The 18820-nt window shown below is 41.1% G+C and overlaps 1 protein-coding gene across 12 annotated transcripts in view; it reads right to left on the reverse strand.

Annotated features, from left to right (window-relative positions):
- The window catches only part of AUH (AU RNA binding methylglutaconyl-CoA hydratase), a 162584-nt gene that overhangs the window by 49379 nt on the left and 94385 nt on the right, over nucleotides 1-18820 (reverse strand). Inside the window, exons 8-10 of one of the 12 annotated variants that reach the window (XR_016222982.1) lie at nucleotides 12657-12731; nucleotides 12028-12138; nucleotides 11664-11724 (exon numbers count right to left, since the gene is read on the reverse strand). The exons of 10 other annotated variants lie outside the window; for them this stretch is intronic. The gene's annotated coding sequence lies outside the window, so the exon portion shown is untranslated. Of the gene's footprint in view, nucleotides 1-11663; nucleotides 11725-12027; nucleotides 12139-12656; nucleotides 12732-18820 lie in introns of those variants that run through there. One more of the 12 variants, XR_016222981.1, reaches the window with a different exon arrangement.

The raw sequence follows: 18820 nt of genomic DNA on the forward strand, positions 1-18820 counted from the left end.
CTCATTCCTACATCAGGAGGGCACACAGTGTCTGCAAACCTGTGCATGTGCAAAGAACCAACTCACACTAAAAGAACACGACATTTCAGAGACACGCTTAACGTTTCATTTATCTGAAAGACAGAGTGACAGACACAGAAACAGAACAGAAATACAGACAGATCTTTCAACTACTGTTTAATTCCCTGAATGCCCACAAAAGCCCAGGGTGAGCCAAGCCAAAGCCAAGAGCTCATAACTTTATTTGGGGGACCTGGAGCTGTGGCATAGCGGGTAGAAGAACCACTGCCTGCACTGCTGACATCCCATATGGGCGCCAGTTCGAGTCCCGGCTGCTCCTCTTCCAATCCATCTCTCTGCTATGGCCTGGGAAAGCAGTAGAAGATGGCCCAAGACCTTGGGCCCTTGTACCTGCGTGGGAAACCTGGAAGAAGCTCCTGACTCCTGGCTTCATATTAGCACAGCTCCAGCCATTGTAGCCATCTGGGGCGTGAACTGGCAGATGGAAGACCTCTCTCTCTCTCTCTCTCTCTCTGCCTCTGCCTCTGCCTCTGCCTCTGCCTCTCTGTAACTCTGCCTTTCAAGTAAATAAATAAATCTTAAAAAAAGTAACTTTATTTGGGTCTGTGGCAGGGACCCAAGTATTTTTGTCATCACCTGCTATCTTCCAAGATGTGCATTACCAGGAAGCTGGATGGGAAACAGAGTGGGAGCTTGAAATTAAGCACTCCAATATGGGTTGTAGATTTCCCAAGCAGGGTCCACCACTATACCCCAACACCCACCCCAAGACATGCTGTCTAAATCCCAAAACACTTCTAGTTTTTATGTCAATATATCAATTCAAACTATTTCACAATGTTCTTTTGAAGTACAGCCACACATACTCAATTGTGATATATTTAAATACATCCAGGATACCGTACATGATACAAAACAAACAAGAATAAAAGCGACATGCTGCTGTGACTATTCTTCTATCTAGGTTTATCCTAATGAGGTGATATGATTCTGATAGTTAACATTTTCATTTTTAAAAAAAGATTTATGTATCTATTTGAAAGGCAGAGTTACAGAGATTCAGGGAAAGACAGACAGATCTTCCAACCACTGATTCACTCCCCAAATGACCACAACAGCCAGGGTTGCGCCAGGCCAAAGCCAGGAGCCAGGCGTTTCACCTGGGTCTCCCATATGGGTAAAGGGGCCCAAGCATTTGGGACATCTTCAACTGCTTTCCCTGACATATTAGCTGGGAGGTGGATCAGAAGTGGAGCAGCCAGGACTCGAACTGCTGCCCATATAGGATGCTGGTGCTGCAGGCAATGGCTTAACTTGGTGAGCCACAGTGCCAGCCCCTGACATTCTCTATATACTTGAGAAATCATTCTTCATGAGCTCCCTCATAAAAGATGAATTAAGTACAGAAATGTCTAACTCTAGAAGGCTTAGAATGAAAAGTTGTGATAGAAACAAAATAGTGAGCTAATATAAAAACTATGCAGTGACAGATCTAAATGTAAGAACTCCAATTATCCATTTCATTCCAAATCATTCTTAATTTCTTTTTAATACATAATTCTCCCAACAGTATTTTAATTTCAATAAAAAACAAATACATTCAATGCTAAAAGTATATTTTATTCTGCATGAGTGAATTCCATAATATAATACTAAAGATTCAGGCATCTTTTACTTCTACCCCAAACTGTCAGTTTACATTTTGTTTATGCTAATAAAACTACATTAGGCGTGGGCATTTGGCACAGCAGTTAAGTCACTGCTTGAGATGTGGAAACCCCGTATGGGAATGGCTGGTTTGAGTCCTGGCTATTCCCCTTCTAATCCAGCTGCAAGCATTAGCACAGCCTGTGAAACAGCAGGTGATGGCTCAAGTACCTGGGTCCCTGACATTCACACGGGAGACCCAGGTGGAGTTTCAGGCTCCTGGTTTGGGCGTGGCCTAAGCCTGGGTGTTGCAGGCATTTGGAGAGTGGACTACTAGATGGAAGACTTCACTCTACCTCTTTCTCAAATGAAAAGTGAAAATACATAAACTAACTATATTACATAAAAGTTCTGTGAAGAACTGTTCTAGCTTGTCTACCCCTTTAAGACACAAAGCATCAACCGATGGCTGGGGATTAACCATCGCTTTAAATATTGGGGCACTGGGAAACATTCCTAAAACAATTTAGCAACACAGAAAATCTTTGTCAAACCCCTTTATGGCCTGCTTTCCAGATCGGTACAAAACAATCTTTGAAACCTAACTGCAAAGAGAAACAAATGGATCACCTGGCTGGGTTCACGGGTCTTGTGGAAGAACTGTCTACCAGTAATGGAGTTTAAGCTGGCTTCAAACTGACACGAACCAGCAGTAAAATTAACATTTCACTTTAAATTTTAAAAAGATTCACTTCTTAAGTCCATTGAAGTTCTTATGAAGGTTGTAAGCACCGAATATTGATGCTGGTTAGCATAAGGCAAAAGTCTGGGATTTGGGGAAGATTCGGAGAAGCCAATAGAGGCTCTCAAAGATGACAGGCAGAGAGGAAGGCAGGCGCTGTGTGGAGGGGAAGCCAGAGCAGCCCAGAGCCCTGTCCAAGCACCCTGCACCACCTCTTGCTGGAAGGCCCTGCGGAAGAGCCCAGAGTGCAGGGGCTCGAGGCTCTACCAAAGGAGAGGAAGCACAGACCCCCACCAGGTGAGAACAGGCCCTGTGCTTGCCCCATGGACACCAGGATGTTCGCAGCAAAGGAGACAGATGCAGAGTGGCCAAAAACAACAAATGTCTACGCATACTCTCTACCATCCAGTGACACTGAACTATTTCCCAGGATTCACATGTAGATGACTTTAAAACATAAGCACACTGTTTGGGTTCCCATTGGACTTAAAACAGATTCCATTTGTGGGACAATAAAGGAATAAACAACTATTGTTTCACCTCCAACTAGAATCTCCATTTAACTCCAATCATGATCAGTATGAATAAGAGGGGTGGGTATTAGGACACTGTGAATTAAGCTGTGGCTTGGGACATCCCACATCTGAGCACCTGGTTTGGGTCCTGGCTACTCCACTTCCAACCCAGCCTCCTGGTGATGCATCTGGAGGCAGCAGATAGATGGTGGCTCAAGTGCTTAGGCCCCTGCCACCCACATGGGACACTCAGATAACATGGCTGGCATTCTCTTTCTCCCTCTCTCTCCCCTACTCTGCTGTTTTGTCTTTCAGGTAGATAAAAATAAACATTTTTTTTAAAAATAGCATCTATTACTAAAACAAAAAGACTGCAAATTCTTTTTAAAAAGATGTGAATAAGGAACTAGAACTTGAGCCTGCCTGCTGCTGCACACAGTATCTGTCAGATCAAACGCTGCGGCTGTGCACCCACAGAAATACACTTGTGAATGGCGCACAAATACTCCCCTGCTGGTGTGCGTCACTGATAGGATAGAGGATAATGTGTGTGTCTCAATGCTTTCCAAAACACCTGCACTTTGTGAAGACTGAATATGATTACAGAAAAACTACATTGGAGATTGCAACCTTCCAGTTAAAAAGGATAAAAAAATAAATAATCTAATATGATCAAGTTGCTTTATTAAAAGATATTCATAAACTGAAATTCACATATTTAGGAATAAATATCAAGAGTCCAAAAAAAGCATCTAAAAGAAGCATGGTTCAAAACACTCCTTTAAAGTGGTACTTAGGAGCTCCCTCCTCCAAGTGCTCAATATTGCACAATTTGGAAATATCACTTTCATAGATGTACTTAGGATTTAGCTAAGGGAACTCTTGTTTGCTGGAAATAAAGCAAAAGATAAATGTGAACTTTTGGCAGCCCTCATCCAAACTCGATCATAAAATACTTTACAACAAATTAAACAGAAATGAGTGTGCTTCCAAATGGTAACTGCAGTATGTGCACTTGCTTGCTGAAACAATTAATGCATGCAGCTGGTGTCAACCTTCAGTAAGTTTCAATCAAAGCTTGACAGCTACCAGTTATATTTCACACAGGGTAATTATAGCAAATGCTATTCAGGCTTAATGCTCTGCCATTTCTTCCTTTTTTTTTTTTTCCTGGAATGTAATCAACAAAACATGAAGATTGCTTCTACTTAGCTTTCTTTAATATTCACATTGACAAAAATAAATAGTCAGAATATATTTAGTGAAAATTAAAGGTGAGGAAAGGAGACCCAACACTGAGTAGGACTTTTCCTATGACAAATACTTATACATATAGCTGTTCTGTTTAGTAAAATATCCTATCAGTTCTTTTGTAATGAAATGTGAATCTTCCCAATGTTTCTAAGCATCTATAACTAGTAGCCACTTCCACAAGGACTGCATTAGTGTGCGGGTATCAGGTGTCAGATGCTTTTGTATGTTAAATAAGGAAACACACAGCAGCTCCCCTCGAGATGATGCTATTCCAAAATCTGGTCGTCCTGCACATTCTCTGTGCGCAGTGCCACGACTGAAATAGACATCAGGATGACAGAGCATATGGCCCAGATTTAATAGACCATGTTTATAGTAGAGTATTTAAATGTTAGTTCTAATGTACTTTGAAAAACCACCTTCTACAACTGTGTATTTAAGCTCATTGTACCTACACCTGCTGAAGTACATGCAGGCTGCTCCCATGCTGCTGGGACTTGATCACTTATTTACTTATTCACTCACTCACTCACTCACTCATTATGCCTCAAGTTTTCAATTCTGCAAATATTTCAATGACATTATTTATTTCAAAGATGTCATAAGTGGTGTATTTATTGCTCAATTTGTCTTTATAGGTATCCCACATATAGAATGAAGGGACATATGAGCTAATTTTTATTTATTTATTTGAAAGGCAGAGAGAGATCTTCCTATCTGCTGGTTCACTGCCCAGAGACCTGCAACAGCCAGGGCAGGGATAGGCTGAAACCAGGAGCCCAGAACTCATTCTAGGTCTCCCCTGTGGGTGGCAGGGACCCAAGTACTTCAGGCATCACCTGCTGCTTTGCAGGGAGAGGGGGGTGGTGTATCAGCAGGAAGCTTCAAGTGGAGTCAGGACTCGAATGCAAAAACTCCGATATGGGATGCAGGCATCTCAGTGGCTTCTTAACCCCTGAGCCAAATGCCTGCCCACAGTGGTTGTCCAAGACGCTACTTCCACATGTCCTGTCAGGACCCTGCACCAACCCGGACATCTCAGGAGTCAAGGCTGTTGCCAAGCTGTGAGCCTTGCTCCCATCTGGGTTTGTGCGTTGTCCCAGCAGAAATGGGACCAGGGCCCACGCTCTGCCCGCTCTGCCTCAGGACCAACACAATCATCTCATTGTCCCCCCAGGTCATCTCAACCCTCACTCTGATGGCCCCTCGGTTCATACGCCTCCCTAACGTGCTCAGTCTCTCTCATTGTCACATTAACAGCATCTAACCTGTTACTTATCTGCACACCTCCTTGCAAGCAAGCTGCACGAAGGCAGGTGTCTTTGTCTCCTCTGTTCACTGCTGTATTTCCAGACACAAGTGTTTGGTACATAGAAGCGCTTGACAAAATACTTGACAGAGATGAACACAGCTCCCAGACCTATAATCCAACAAAAATGCTTCACTGGAAATCAGGTAAGTCATAGTAGGTATACAACATCCTCTGTAGGAAAAGCAGCAGCAAGATTCTCTCTTTTTTTTTTTTTAAGATTTATTTATTTATTTGATAGAATTACAGAGAGAGGGAGAGAAAGAGAGAGAGATCTTCTATCCACTGGTTCACTCCCCAAATGGCTGCACAGCCAGGCCTGGGCTAGGATGAAGCCAGGAGCTTCCACGTTTCCCACATGGGTGTAGAGGCCCAAGCACTTAGGCCATCTTCCACGGTTTTCTTAGGCCACAGCAGAGAGCCAGATCAGAAAAGGAGCACCCGGAACAAGAACTGGCACCCATATGGGATGTCAGCACTGCAGAAGGCAGTTTAACCTGCTGCGCCAGAGAGCAAAACTCTAAGCCCATGTAACACTTGGCTTTAGCATCAATACACTCATTGATTTGAATGTAGGCGGGTAGAAAACGGATAGTTATTACCAAACTTTCCAGCAGCTAGCAATAGAAACCATCTTTTGGCTGTTTCACACAGAAAAGGTGCTTACTAAATTAACAGGAACATTGAACAATTGTATTTAAAACAAACAAAAACAGGCAGGAAGCTAGAGATACCATGAGCCAGGACTGCAGCCCCAAGCTATGCCCCAGATGCCCGCCTCTGGTAAGGACCTGCTGCCAAAGCCAGAGAACTGGTGCCTTGGAAGGGGACAAAGCCCCTCGCCCCCACCCCACACAGCTGCAACCCAGAAGCTGAGAAAGAAGGGTACAGGTGTTGCCAAGGCCAGGATGAAAAGACCACTCACCAAGCCCTTCACTTAACAAACACCAAAGAGAAGGCTCTTCCCTGAGATCTTACAGAGCAGGACAAAAGGATTCTTCTCCAACTGGCTAGTGCGGAAGTGCAGCTAAGTGGCTGGTAACTAGCACTGTCTGTGAGAACAGCTGAAAACCAATATGCTACATTTCACAGATTTGAACAGCAATTTAGATTTCTGTAACATCAGCAGACATTAGAAATTTATATTTTAGTTAAGGTTGCACAGAACAGAGGTACAAACTGAAGTATTTTTAAAACTCTCTGTCTCTATAACTGAAATATTTAAGGCATCAAATATAACACCCATATGTGTACATTTATGAGGTAAATCAGTAAAACATAATTACACCAAAACCCAAACACCAGGCATTGAGAGCGGGGTGGCTCCATTTCCACAGCAGTCACTGACTCATGAAGATTCAGTCATTTGTATTTAAAATAGGTATGAGGCTCTCTGACACTTCCCGCAGCTTTAATTTTGTGCAGTCACAAAATAACTCTTGAATCTTAACCTTTCCTTTGTCTCTCTCAAGGCCTGTTTTATTCACAGTGGAGAAATAGCTTCTACAAATTCCCCACAATCGGAATCATCTGTCCCCAAAGGGCACTGAAATGATGCCTATTTAAAAACAAACTGTAACAAAAACACAGAAGCACAACCCAAATGTGAACAACATATGTATTTTCTGTAGAAATAAACTCCAAGAACATAAAACACAATTTCTGGGTATGCCTTCTAAAATTCTCAAAAATACAAAACTTGGGGGAAAAAATCATCCGGTTCATTCTACAAACATTTGTAAGCTCCTATCAGTTAGCAAGCACTGCTGATACAGGAGTCAACAAAATGGAGCAGTGCCTTCCCTCAGGGTACGCGGGGTGCCAGAACACCACACCACCACACAGCAGACAGATGTAATTGCAAACTGCAAGAGGACATGATGTCCATCAGGGTCTTATTTCACTATCTAGTGACGCGCTTTGAGTACACTCAAATAAAATCCAAATCTGTTCAGATTTAGCAAGACTTTACTATCCACCACATTCCCAATAGTGGTTTGGGGGCTTATGAATAAATAATTAGTGAAAATTTCACAACAGCAAATTCAAGTGTAAGGAAATTATCAAAGAATGAGGTAAACTTAGATTGGCAGCTCAATATATATGTCTGAAGAACACAAGACTTCATTCACATTAAATAAATTGTCTTTCTGTTAACAATAATAAGATGAAAGTGAGCGGTACATAACACAAGGGGAAAAAAGTCTCCTAAACAGAGAAATTCATAAACTAGAGCACAGAAAAGGCCCCAAATCCATACCCTGCCTTTAGCAGTTTTACCTTCTAATCTACAGTTTAGAAGTTCCTGTTCAATTATGCCAGGCTAAATTACACAGGATATGGTCAACCCTATGAGAATTTCCTTCTAGAGTAGTTCAGAATGATACTCTTCCTAGAACTTGCCCTGTTGGGGAAACCGAATAGAACTAAGTACCCCTCACTGCAGGGAAGAGAATAACAATTTTCTGGGCAAGAAAGGAACAAACATGGCAAAAAAGAACGCTGACCTTTATAAAGCACACTGAGCAACACTAACCATGGCTCCTACACTACGCAGATGGGCGGTGGGTATCTGCCAGAACCCTTCCAAAGCTCTGCACAGCACTCATTCCCATTGTCCTTACAATGCCATTATAAAATATGCACAACTACTCGAACACAGAAGCACAGACCTGCAACGCACTTTCCCGAGGCCAGAGAGGGAGAATTCGAACCAGGAGCCCCGCTAAGGCCCCAAATCACCAGAGAGATGGGAGAGGTTAGAGATTTTGGGGTAGTTTGTATTTTCTCATCATCTTTTTGAAACACCAAACCAATACATGACTGATTTGAAAATAGTTCATTTGAGACATGCAATATTATAGGACCAATGTTCATTTAATTCTAGAGGAACCTTGTGGTTAGTTCCTATCTACCAAGCACTTGTTTCTTGCTGGTGAATGAGAACAGAAAACTTCCCTAAGCATGTTTAAAGTTGCTCAAAGGAAAACACAATCCCAAACTACAGTTGTCTCTGTGTCCCCCAAGTAACGGGGAGAGGCTGATTCCAGGACCCCGGGGATGCTCAGACATGTAGGTGCTCAAGTTCCCCCAACACAGTGGGGTGGTGTTTACACAGAACCTCCCACACATACCTTCCTGTACCTGTAAATCATCTCTAGACAACACCTCACACACTGTAAATAGCTGCTGTCCTGTACTGCTTATGGAATAATGGCAAGGAAACAGTCTGTACCTGTCCAGTGCAGACGCATTTTTATAGGATATTTTCACGCTGAGGATGGTTGGTTCTGTGGAGATGGAAGCCACAGATTCAGAGAACTGACGACTGTCCATTAGAGATGACAGAGGAGTATTCTCAACCACTTCACGCAGGGAATCCCACTGTGCGTCAGACCCACGTTTGCTAAAATGTCAACCACCTCAACAGGCCAAACCCCCAGGCTGAACAGAAACCCTGTAACTCATCACCTAACGAGATGACTATGGTCATTTCCAGAGGCTTCCTCTGCCTTTGAAGTGCTAGTGACCCAGTGTCATCATTAACAGGTCAAGGAATACATCAATTCCAGGGCACTGGAAATTATGCTCATGAAATGAAAAGTGGCCCTGCTGGCATATCACCATTTCTGCACACCTGAACGTCACACGAATCCCGTGTCACAGGGATGTGCCAAGCATCAGCGACCTAGTTTCATGGGTAGGAAAGAACAGCGATCTGTCCTTTGAGACTGGCACCAAAATAACTTCCTAAAGCCCAGTTTAATGCATTAAAAGGTTTAAACAGTTCTTCCACACAAGGACAGAAATAATAACCAAAGCAAGTATTAAATTCATATTTAATATGAATTTCCTTTACGTATCATATAAATTACGTTGGCTCTAATAACACTATATTTTCAAAATTTGAACAAAAAAGGAGGATTAGTTGAATTAACTGAAAAAAAAAATTCCAATATCCTATAGTTGCCCAGTGTAGTTTCAAATGTTTAGTACTGAATGAAAATGGATGTTGTATATATAAATTATTCTAAGTTGGAAACTCTCAAAAATATGGCCTGTGCTTATCTACAGAGCAATATGATTTTAATAAAATTGTTCTGGACTCTTTTCTAAGCAATACAAAACAAAAACAAAACACTTCAACAGTAGGTCAGGATTATTTCAGAGAAACTCAAACAAAAATTACTGAATGACTTTGCCAGTGCCACATCTAAAGAATCAAGTAATGAAACACAAAGCTTAAAAATGAAACAAAACAAAACAAAAAGTAGTTTTATGCTACATGAAAAAATAAAGAAATACTGATCTTGCACATAGTGTCATGATAATAAAATCAGGCACAATATACACTGTCAAAACACAAGAATAGGCCGGCTCCGCGGCTCACTAGGCTAATTCCCCGCCTGTGGCGCCAGCACCCCTGGTTCTAGTCCCAGTTGGGGCACTGGATTCTGTCCCAGTTGCTCCTCTTCCAGTCCAGCTCTCTGCTGTGGCCCGGGAGTGCAGTGGTGGATGGCCCAGGTGTTTGGGCCCTGCACCCATGTGGGAGACCAGGAGGAAGCACTTGGCTCCTGGCTTGCTTTGAATCAGCACAGCGCACTGGCCACAGCGGCCATTTGGGGGGTGAACCAATGGAAAAAGGAAGACCTTTCTCTCTGTCTCTCTCACTGTCTAACTCTGCCTGTCAAAAAAACAAACAAACAAACAAAAAAAAAACAAAAAAAAACAAAAACAAAAACAAGAATAACAGCTTTTAGAAGGCACAGGGTCAGGGTATGGGAGATGCTGGCCCACAAATAAATTTACTCTGTGGTTTTCTTCCTGAAGTAAACAAAGTGACAATAGGATTAAAAACTACCTCCTAGCAGAAGTGCACTGTAGAATACATCTACAGACTCTCGCACAACGTCTCTTTAGACATACTTTGCAACTCAAGGTAGAGGACAGAGGGCACTAGGGATCTCAGTATTGAGATCATTAAGTAAAAGCAATTACTAATGGGAAAATAAGGGTTCTGATGAAGGCCATGAACTGTAAACCAAAAACACAAAATCAAAATACATGTAACCAAAAAAAAAAAAAAAAAAAAAAAACCAAGAAAGGGACAGGACAACAGCAACGAATATTTTAACATAGCTCTTTCAAATTTGACAGGTCCAAGAAAAAAAATAAAAAAATAAAACAATAAGATACAAAACATAAGTGGGATTAGACCTTATAAACAGAGATTCCTGGAATATATTTACAAAAATTGGTCAATGTGACTTTTTTTTAAATAATTATTATTAGAAAGGCAGAGAGGCAGATCTCCCTTCTACTGGCTCACTCCCCAGATGCTTGCAATAGCTGGGACTGGGGCAGACCAGAGTTGGGAGCGGGTAACTCAATCCAGTTCTCCCATGCAGGTGGCAGGAATCCAACCCCTTGAGCCATCACCTGCTGCCTCCCAGAGTGCACATTAGCAGGACGCTGGACTTGGAACTAGAGCTGAGACAAAACCCAGGCGCTCTAATACGGGATGCAGGCATTCAAGCATCCTCTTAACTACTGCACAAAGCACTTGCCCTAATTGTAACTATTTTATAAAAAATGAAACTGCAACTACTTCCTAAAAGTACTGCTACAGAAAGCATTACCTGTACATGTTATGGTAGCACTAGAAATTATCAATAGGAAATAAGAAATATGAAAAGTAACTGGGAAACTTAAAAACAGTATTCTAAGAATTATAAATTACATAGGAATAAAAATATAAATCAAGAAAATTTAATAGTGTTATACACTGTGGACATCTGGGGAATGAACCAGCAAATAGAAGATCTTTTTCACTGCTTTTCAAGTAGTTTATTTTAAAAGAAACTTGAACATTAAGGATTTTTTTTTCATTTCTTCCACAATTTTGACACATGGTACCTATTTTTTAAAGACAAGTAACTAAAAACTGGCAAATCTATTTCAGAGTAAAAGTGGTCTTTTAGACCACTCATGCCAATCTGAGATCATCACTTTGAAGTATGATTTGACCTGTGGGCAATAAATCTTGGAAGTCATCTGATGAGATTTCAATGAAAGGGAAAATAACGGCCACTCCAAGTGCACACTAGGGAACTTCGCTGGTTTAAGCAATCAGTCACTTGACAAAAACCATGCAACTGAAGGGTGATGCATTTACCCCTCAGAAACGATAGTGCTTCCTCTTCCAGCCACGCCAGCGGTGAAGACTGCATTTCCTCCTGCCAGAGAAACCAAAAAACTGTTTCGAGACACTGGACTTGAAGCAACAGAGGTCAGTGACTGCTGAACGAAGGGAAATGACTGAGATGAGCCTTGCTACTGCCCAATCTTAGGCGTCCAAGGGGTTTCCAGGACACGGAGCAGAGAGGAGAGAGCCGGCCTGAGGCCACGGACCTCTCAGCTGGAGAGGAGGAGCCAGGAGCCCCTTCCGGTGACTGCAGTCTGTGCAGTGCCGTGCAGGGGCGTAGCTCCCACAGTCTGAAGCGGGCCCTACTTAAGCACTCAGCGGCACACGTACTAACCAGCAGGTGTGTGTGAAAAGCCACCGGAAACAGCAGCAATTCAGGAAATCCCACAAACACCATGCAGAGGGAACACGAAGAAATCCACACCAGGGTGCAACATAATGGAAACTGCTCAAAACCAGTGAAAAGGAGAAGTTTAAAATATGCTATAGAAAAAAAAAAAAAAAAACAACACATTGTACACAGAGAATAAAAGAGATAATAGACTCTTTGTCAGGAAAAAAATGCAAATAAAACAACCGTGGAGTAACACCTTTAAAGTACTGAAAAAGACAAATGCTAACCTAAAATTCAATACTCAGGAAAAATATTTTCAAATGCAGAGGTAGAATAAAGGCTTGATCAAACATACAAAAGCTCAAGGAGTTCATCACGGGCAAATCTAACCTCCAGAACTATGCAAGGAAACCTTTCTGGTGAAGAAAATGGTCTACACAGAGAAGTTTTAGGAAAGAGTTGAAAATAATTAATGGAGGTAAATATATAAGGCTTTTCCTAATTACTTAAATCTCTTTAATGAATAACATTACAACAAAAATCATAATGCAATGTGGGCATATAATATGTGAAAGTCAAACAAGTAACAGTATAGCAGAAAGATCACAGAAAGAAATACAAGTACTTACTATAATATAATTATATGTGAAATGGTCTATCCACTGATGGTAGAGCGCCACAATGAAAGATGTACAGTATATGTCCTAAAATAATCAAAACAATGACAAAATAAAAATAATAGTGCATAAACCAATGAAAATAAACTAGAACCACAAAAACATGTTCCATTAACCCAGATGATGGCCAAAAAAGAAAATGGGAACAAAAACAGATGGAGTAAATAGAAAATAAGAAAATGAAAGATTTAAACACAATTCAATAATCATATTAAATATAAATGATTTGAATATCTCAGTTAAAGGTAGTGACTATGAGCTAAGATTTAAAAAAGAAAATCCAGTAACATCTGCCTAACCGACAAAGATAGATTAAAAATAAAGGGAAAAAGAGCTCCCATCGTGAACCAGAAAAGGATGCATCAGACAATACCACCCAAAAGAAAACTGGAATGCCTATATAAATATCAGACCAAGATTGCAAGCAGTGTTACCAGAGATAACATCATTTTTAAAATGATATAAGGTGGGGCCAGTACTGCGGTATAGCGGGTAAAGCCACCGCCTGCAATGCCAGCATTCCATATGAGTGCCGGTTCGAGACCCGGCTGCTCCACTTCCATTCCAGCTCTCTGTTATGGCCTGGGAAAGCAGTGGAAGATAACCCAAGTCTTTGGGCCCCTGCACCTGGAAGAAGCTCCTGGCTCCTGGCTCCTGGCTTCAGATCAGCGCAGCTCCAGCTGTCATGGCCAACTGGGTAGTGAACCAGCGGATGGAAGACCTCTCTCTCTCTCTGCCTCACCTTCTTTCTGTGTGTGTAACACTGACTTTCAAATAAATAAATCTTTTGAAAAATGATATATGGTGGGCAGGTGTTTAACCTAGAGCTTAAGATGCACCCCACACTACATTGCCTAGGTTTCACTCCTAGCTCCAGTTCCTGATACCAACTTCCAGCTAAAGCAGCCAGCAGTGTTGACTCAAGTACCACCCACATGGAGACCAAGATTACGTTCTTGGCTCCTAGCTTATGTCATTGCCCAATCGCAGCTGATATGGGCTTTCTCTCAAATGAACAACTAAACTATAAATAATAATATAAAGGTCAATTAATCAAGAAAATATGACCAAACCAAATGTTTATGCTTAATAACTGCTAACACTTGGATACCAGTTTGGCTGCTCAATGTCCCACAAAGGCCCATGACATGTTTAAGGTTTTTTCCCAAAGTCTTGTGTTAATGTTAAGAAGAGCCCCCATGACTGAACTCTGGTGGCTTTATAAGAGACCACAGAGCACAGACATGGACACTTGCACACTCCCTCTTCCCCTGTGTCACTCTGCACCACCGTGGGACAGTGCCAGCAAGAAGGCCATCCCAGAGGCTGAACCAATGGGCCTGCAGGATCAAGGACTACGAACCTTCAAAACCATGAGCCTAACTAAACCTGCTTTCTTAAGAAAATTAATTCTCTCAGGTATTTCACTGTAGTAACAAAAGGCTGATGAATATCAAACCAGAACCTCAAAATACATAAGGCAAATACCAATATAACAGAAAAAGGAAATAGACAAATTAAATTATAGTTGGAAATTCAGATTCCTCTCTTTCTATAATTGGCAGTAGAGAGAGACAGACAGACTGACACACACTTGAGAAAACTGATTAACACTAGGAATTGGCTTAATCTATTTCACATTTATAGAACAGTTTGCCAAACTAGAAAACATAACAAATTGCTGAGAGAATAGTGCAAGGTGTCAAGTCTCCACTAATTCATCTACATATAGACTGTACTCCCAAATGAAGTCTCAGCAGGATTTTTTTTTTAAGAAACTGACATGCCTTGACGTACTGATTCTAAAATTCATATAGAAATCCAAAGGACCTGGATACAAAAAACAACAGTGACAAAGTTAAGAGGCCTAAAACTAATTGCAAGACTTATTATATAGTAATCAAGACAGTGTTAGTACTGGTATCAAGATAGACAAGTAGATGAATGGAACAGAACAGTGTCCAACAGTTCACACACATGGGAACATTACTTCTGAAAAAAGATGCCATGGCATACAACAGGAATAACGTTTTCAGCAAACGAAAATGGAACAACCAGATGTCTATATGGAAAAAGAACCATTTACAAAAAGTGACTCAAAATGGATCATAGCGAGTGGATATTTGGTGTAGTGGCTGCTAGAGATGCCTGTCTCACCCACTGGAATGCTGGGTTCCAGTTCTGGCAACTCTACTTCCCATTCAGCTTCCTACTGATGTGTGTCTTGGGAGACAGCAGGTGATAGCTCAAGTATTTTGGGTTCCTGCCACTCACATGGGACCCAGATAGAGTTCCCGGCTCCTGGTTTCAGCCTGGACAGGCCGGGCTGTTGCAGACATTTGAAAGTGAACTAGCAGACAGAAGATCTCTTTTCTACCTTTCAAATAAAAATGAAAATCAGATTTTTTAAATAACACATTATAGATCTAAATGCAAACCAAATCAATAAAGTTCTAGAACAAAACAGGAGAAAAACATCCGTGACTTTGGTATGGGCAAAAAATTCTTAGAAATGATACTAACAGCACAATGCATGAAACAACAAATTGACAACACTGGACTTCATTAAAACTAAAATCTACTTTTTGAAAGACATTTTCGAGAGAATGAAAAAAATCAAATCACAAGAGGAAAACACCTGCAAAGAATACATCTGATAAAAAAGACTTGTATCTACACACTCAAAAGCACAACAACTCAGTGAGAATTCAAAAATGAAACAAAGCAATTTTTATAAAGGGTAACAGTACAGCCACCACTGCAGTGCACTATTGCTGGAATGCTGGACGAGGCCCCGCTGCTCTGCTTCCAAACCAGCTCTCTGCTAATGCGTCTGGGAAGCAGTGGTACACGGCCCAAGTTCTTGGGTCCCTTGTCACCTTGTCACCCAAGTGGGAGACCTGGATGGAGTTCCTGGTTCCTGGCTTCAGCCAGGCCCAATTCTGGCTGTTGTGGCTTTTTGGGAACAGAACCATTAGATGGAACCTCTTTCTCTCTCTCTCTCTCTCTTACCCTGCCTTCAAATAAATAAGTAAATAAATCTTAAAAAAGTGGGGTAGGGGTAAAAGATCTGAACAGATGTCACCAAAGAAGAAATACAGATGGCAAATAAGTACACAAAAAGATGCTCACCAACAGTAGGCATTAGGAAAATTCCAGCTACCACCACAATCAGATATCACACACTTATAAGGAAGACTAAATAAAAAAAGGATGACCATATCAAACATAGGCGAGGAAGCACTAAAAAGCTGGAACTGATTTATTGACAGTGGGGATTCTCATAGGAAGACATGGCTCATCATCAGGTAATGTAATCAGCAATGCTACTGCTGAGCTCATAAGTGTATTTAATTTTCATAGTAAGAAGAATCTAATCGTGATTCTACTATTCAAATCGGACATCTGGTATTAGACTAGACAGTTGAGTTTTCAGAAGAAATGCTCGAGGGCCCTCACTGAAACAGCCCTCTGATGGAGGCCTGAGGAGCTCATGGTCTGTCTGTCGTACGACAGGCACCAGAGATGTAAAAGAGTAGTCACAAAAATGGGCAATTCACAAAAAGTGAATTCAGTTTTATTTTTAAAATATGACAGCAGCAAACTGCTATTCTTCCTAATCGAAAGGTGGCATTTACCTCCTTTATTAACTTCCTACACATCTTAGTTGATGTCTCTGAGACAAGGGTAGATCTCTGAACATCTGCTGTCTGTGCTGCTTCCAGTGATTCTTGAGACCATTGGTTTAACTTGACAGATAAAACAAACATTATAGAATATTAAAATGCAAATAAGGCTATGGTGATCACAGTTGGAAAACTGGAAAGTAACACGCTGCTCACAAAATGAACAAGAAAACATAAATCAAAAATGTTACAACTATTAAGACTGATAACACATTAGAGGTTATAAGGAAGACATCAAAACTTCTTATAATCAAAATCACCCATTAATTATATTTCATTACTTATATAATTTGGACATATAAAACATACAAAATTAACTTAAGAAAAATGAAGCTAAAAAATAATATTGCCATAGTATTAGTTTTCCAGTCTTCTTTCTTTGTGTAAGTACTCTGAAGTTCATTTTATCCATCTTCTCCAGTAGCAGCAGTTCACACATTCAGTTATACTGACTGAGTACCTACCACAGGCCAGGCCTTCGGTTTATGCTCTAGGAAACAGAAGAGACTGTATCCAAGTTCCTGTAGCTTCACCGACTCGTACAGCTTTACATTTATCTACTTTGAACTAACTGTGCACAACTGTGAGGTTTGCGTTGAGCTTCTTTACTAATTTTTGCACATGGATGTCTAGTTTTTCCAGTACTTATCTTTCCCAATGCATGTTTTGTGCCCCTTTGTCAATATCAACTGGAGATATTTGTATGGGTCTACTTCTGGATTCTGTTGTGCTCCACTGATTACTGTGCTATCCTCTTGCCAATAGCACACTGGGTGTACAAGCAATAAATTCTCCCAGTCTTACGTAATCTGAGGATGTTCTTATTTCACCTTCACCTCCCTGGCAGTTAGAATTCTGTTTGCTATTCTCTTCTTTCCGTCCATCAGTAAGAAATGCTGTTCCACTTGCTTCTGGACTCCATAGTTAATGATGAGGAATCTATAGTCAGTCACTCATAATGTTTCCCTATAAATAATGTGTCATTTTCCTCTGACTCTTAACACTGGGTGGCAGGGGGAGAGAACAGATTCTTTAACTTAATTATGGTTCTTCTTATTCTCTGCTGTTAACACTGAATAATAGTTATTTATCTTTTAATTCCACTCCCACTTTCTTCTGTCATTGTAATTCTGCAGTTCAATCCATGCAGTGTTTTATTATAGCTATTATACTTTTTAGTCCTAAAATTTTTATTTGTTGATATAAGTTAAACACCCTTAACCCAAAATTTTGAAATACAAAATGCTCAGGATGCATGTTTGGCCTACCAGTTAAAAATTTACCTCTTAGGATACCTACCTTCCATGTAGAGTACCTAGATTCAAGTCCCAGTAACGCTTCCTGCTGGTGTACACATGGGAAGAAGCAGGTGATGGCTTAAGTAGTTGGGTCCTTGTCACCTATGTGGAAGACCCAGATTGAGTTTCCGGCTCTTGGCTTCAGCCTGGTCCAGCCCCGGCTGTTGTGGGCATTCCATCCAGCAGATGGAAGCGTGTCTCTCTCACTCTCTCTCTCTCTCTCTCTAATAAATGAAAACTTTTTAGAATATACAAAATGCTCTGATATCATAAACATTTTAAACACCAATGTGTCCTTGAAAACATTTTGGATTTGGTGACATGCTGGATTTTCAGAATAGGAATATTCAAGCTTCAGGTAAAGTCTGTGCAAATATTTCAAAACTTGAAATTCTCCAAAATCTGAAATACTTCTTGTTCTAATCATTTTGAATAAGGGATGCTCAACCTCTACCTTTTTATTTATTTTCTGTGTCAAGAGTGCCCATGTGGTGTAAGACCTAACATTAAAGCCCAACACTTTGTGCTACTTTAACTTCTAGGGAAACTGGAGGATCACAAATGATCTAAGAAGTTCCTTTCCCTACTCTACTCCCGAAAACAGCCCTCTTCATCAAGGAAACCAGGCACAGCTCCAACTTACGCATGGGTAGCAGAGTGCAGTCCCCTGCCAGCCACAGAATTGCCCACACAAGCCAACTGCGTCCTCCTGCAGGACCTGGCAGGTACTCCACCCTCCTCCCGCGGCCTGCTGGCTCGCTCTGTCCCTGGGGCTGTGAACTCAGGTTTGTCAGGATCACATCTGTCTGGCATTGTGTTCGTGGCCAGACTCCCAACCCTGGGACAATACATTCTGTCACCAACAGGTGAATAGAAGATTCAAATCTTTCATCCTTACTTCTTGGGGCATTTTTGGAAGAGCTGAATTAAAATCTTGTCAGGTAACTCCATCATCATCATCTCAGTTGGAATTTGTTTGTCATCTCCTATTCAGGTGAAACAGTGATTTTGATCTGGAAGTTTTTGTTGTAACATTCAGTCTCCTTGACTGTACTAGAGTCATACATTCTAAGTAGCATTCTGCAGATTGTGATTTCAAGGTTGATTATGTTTTCGATGCCTTTGACCAGTC

Source organism: Oryctolagus cuniculus, chromosome 1, assembly GCF_051225735.1.
Source record: "Oryctolagus cuniculus isolate XC-2025 breed Fujian yellow rabbit chromosome 1, ASM5122573v1, whole genome shotgun sequence".
Lineage (NCBI taxonomy): Eukaryota > Metazoa > Chordata > Mammalia > Lagomorpha > Leporidae > Oryctolagus > Oryctolagus cuniculus.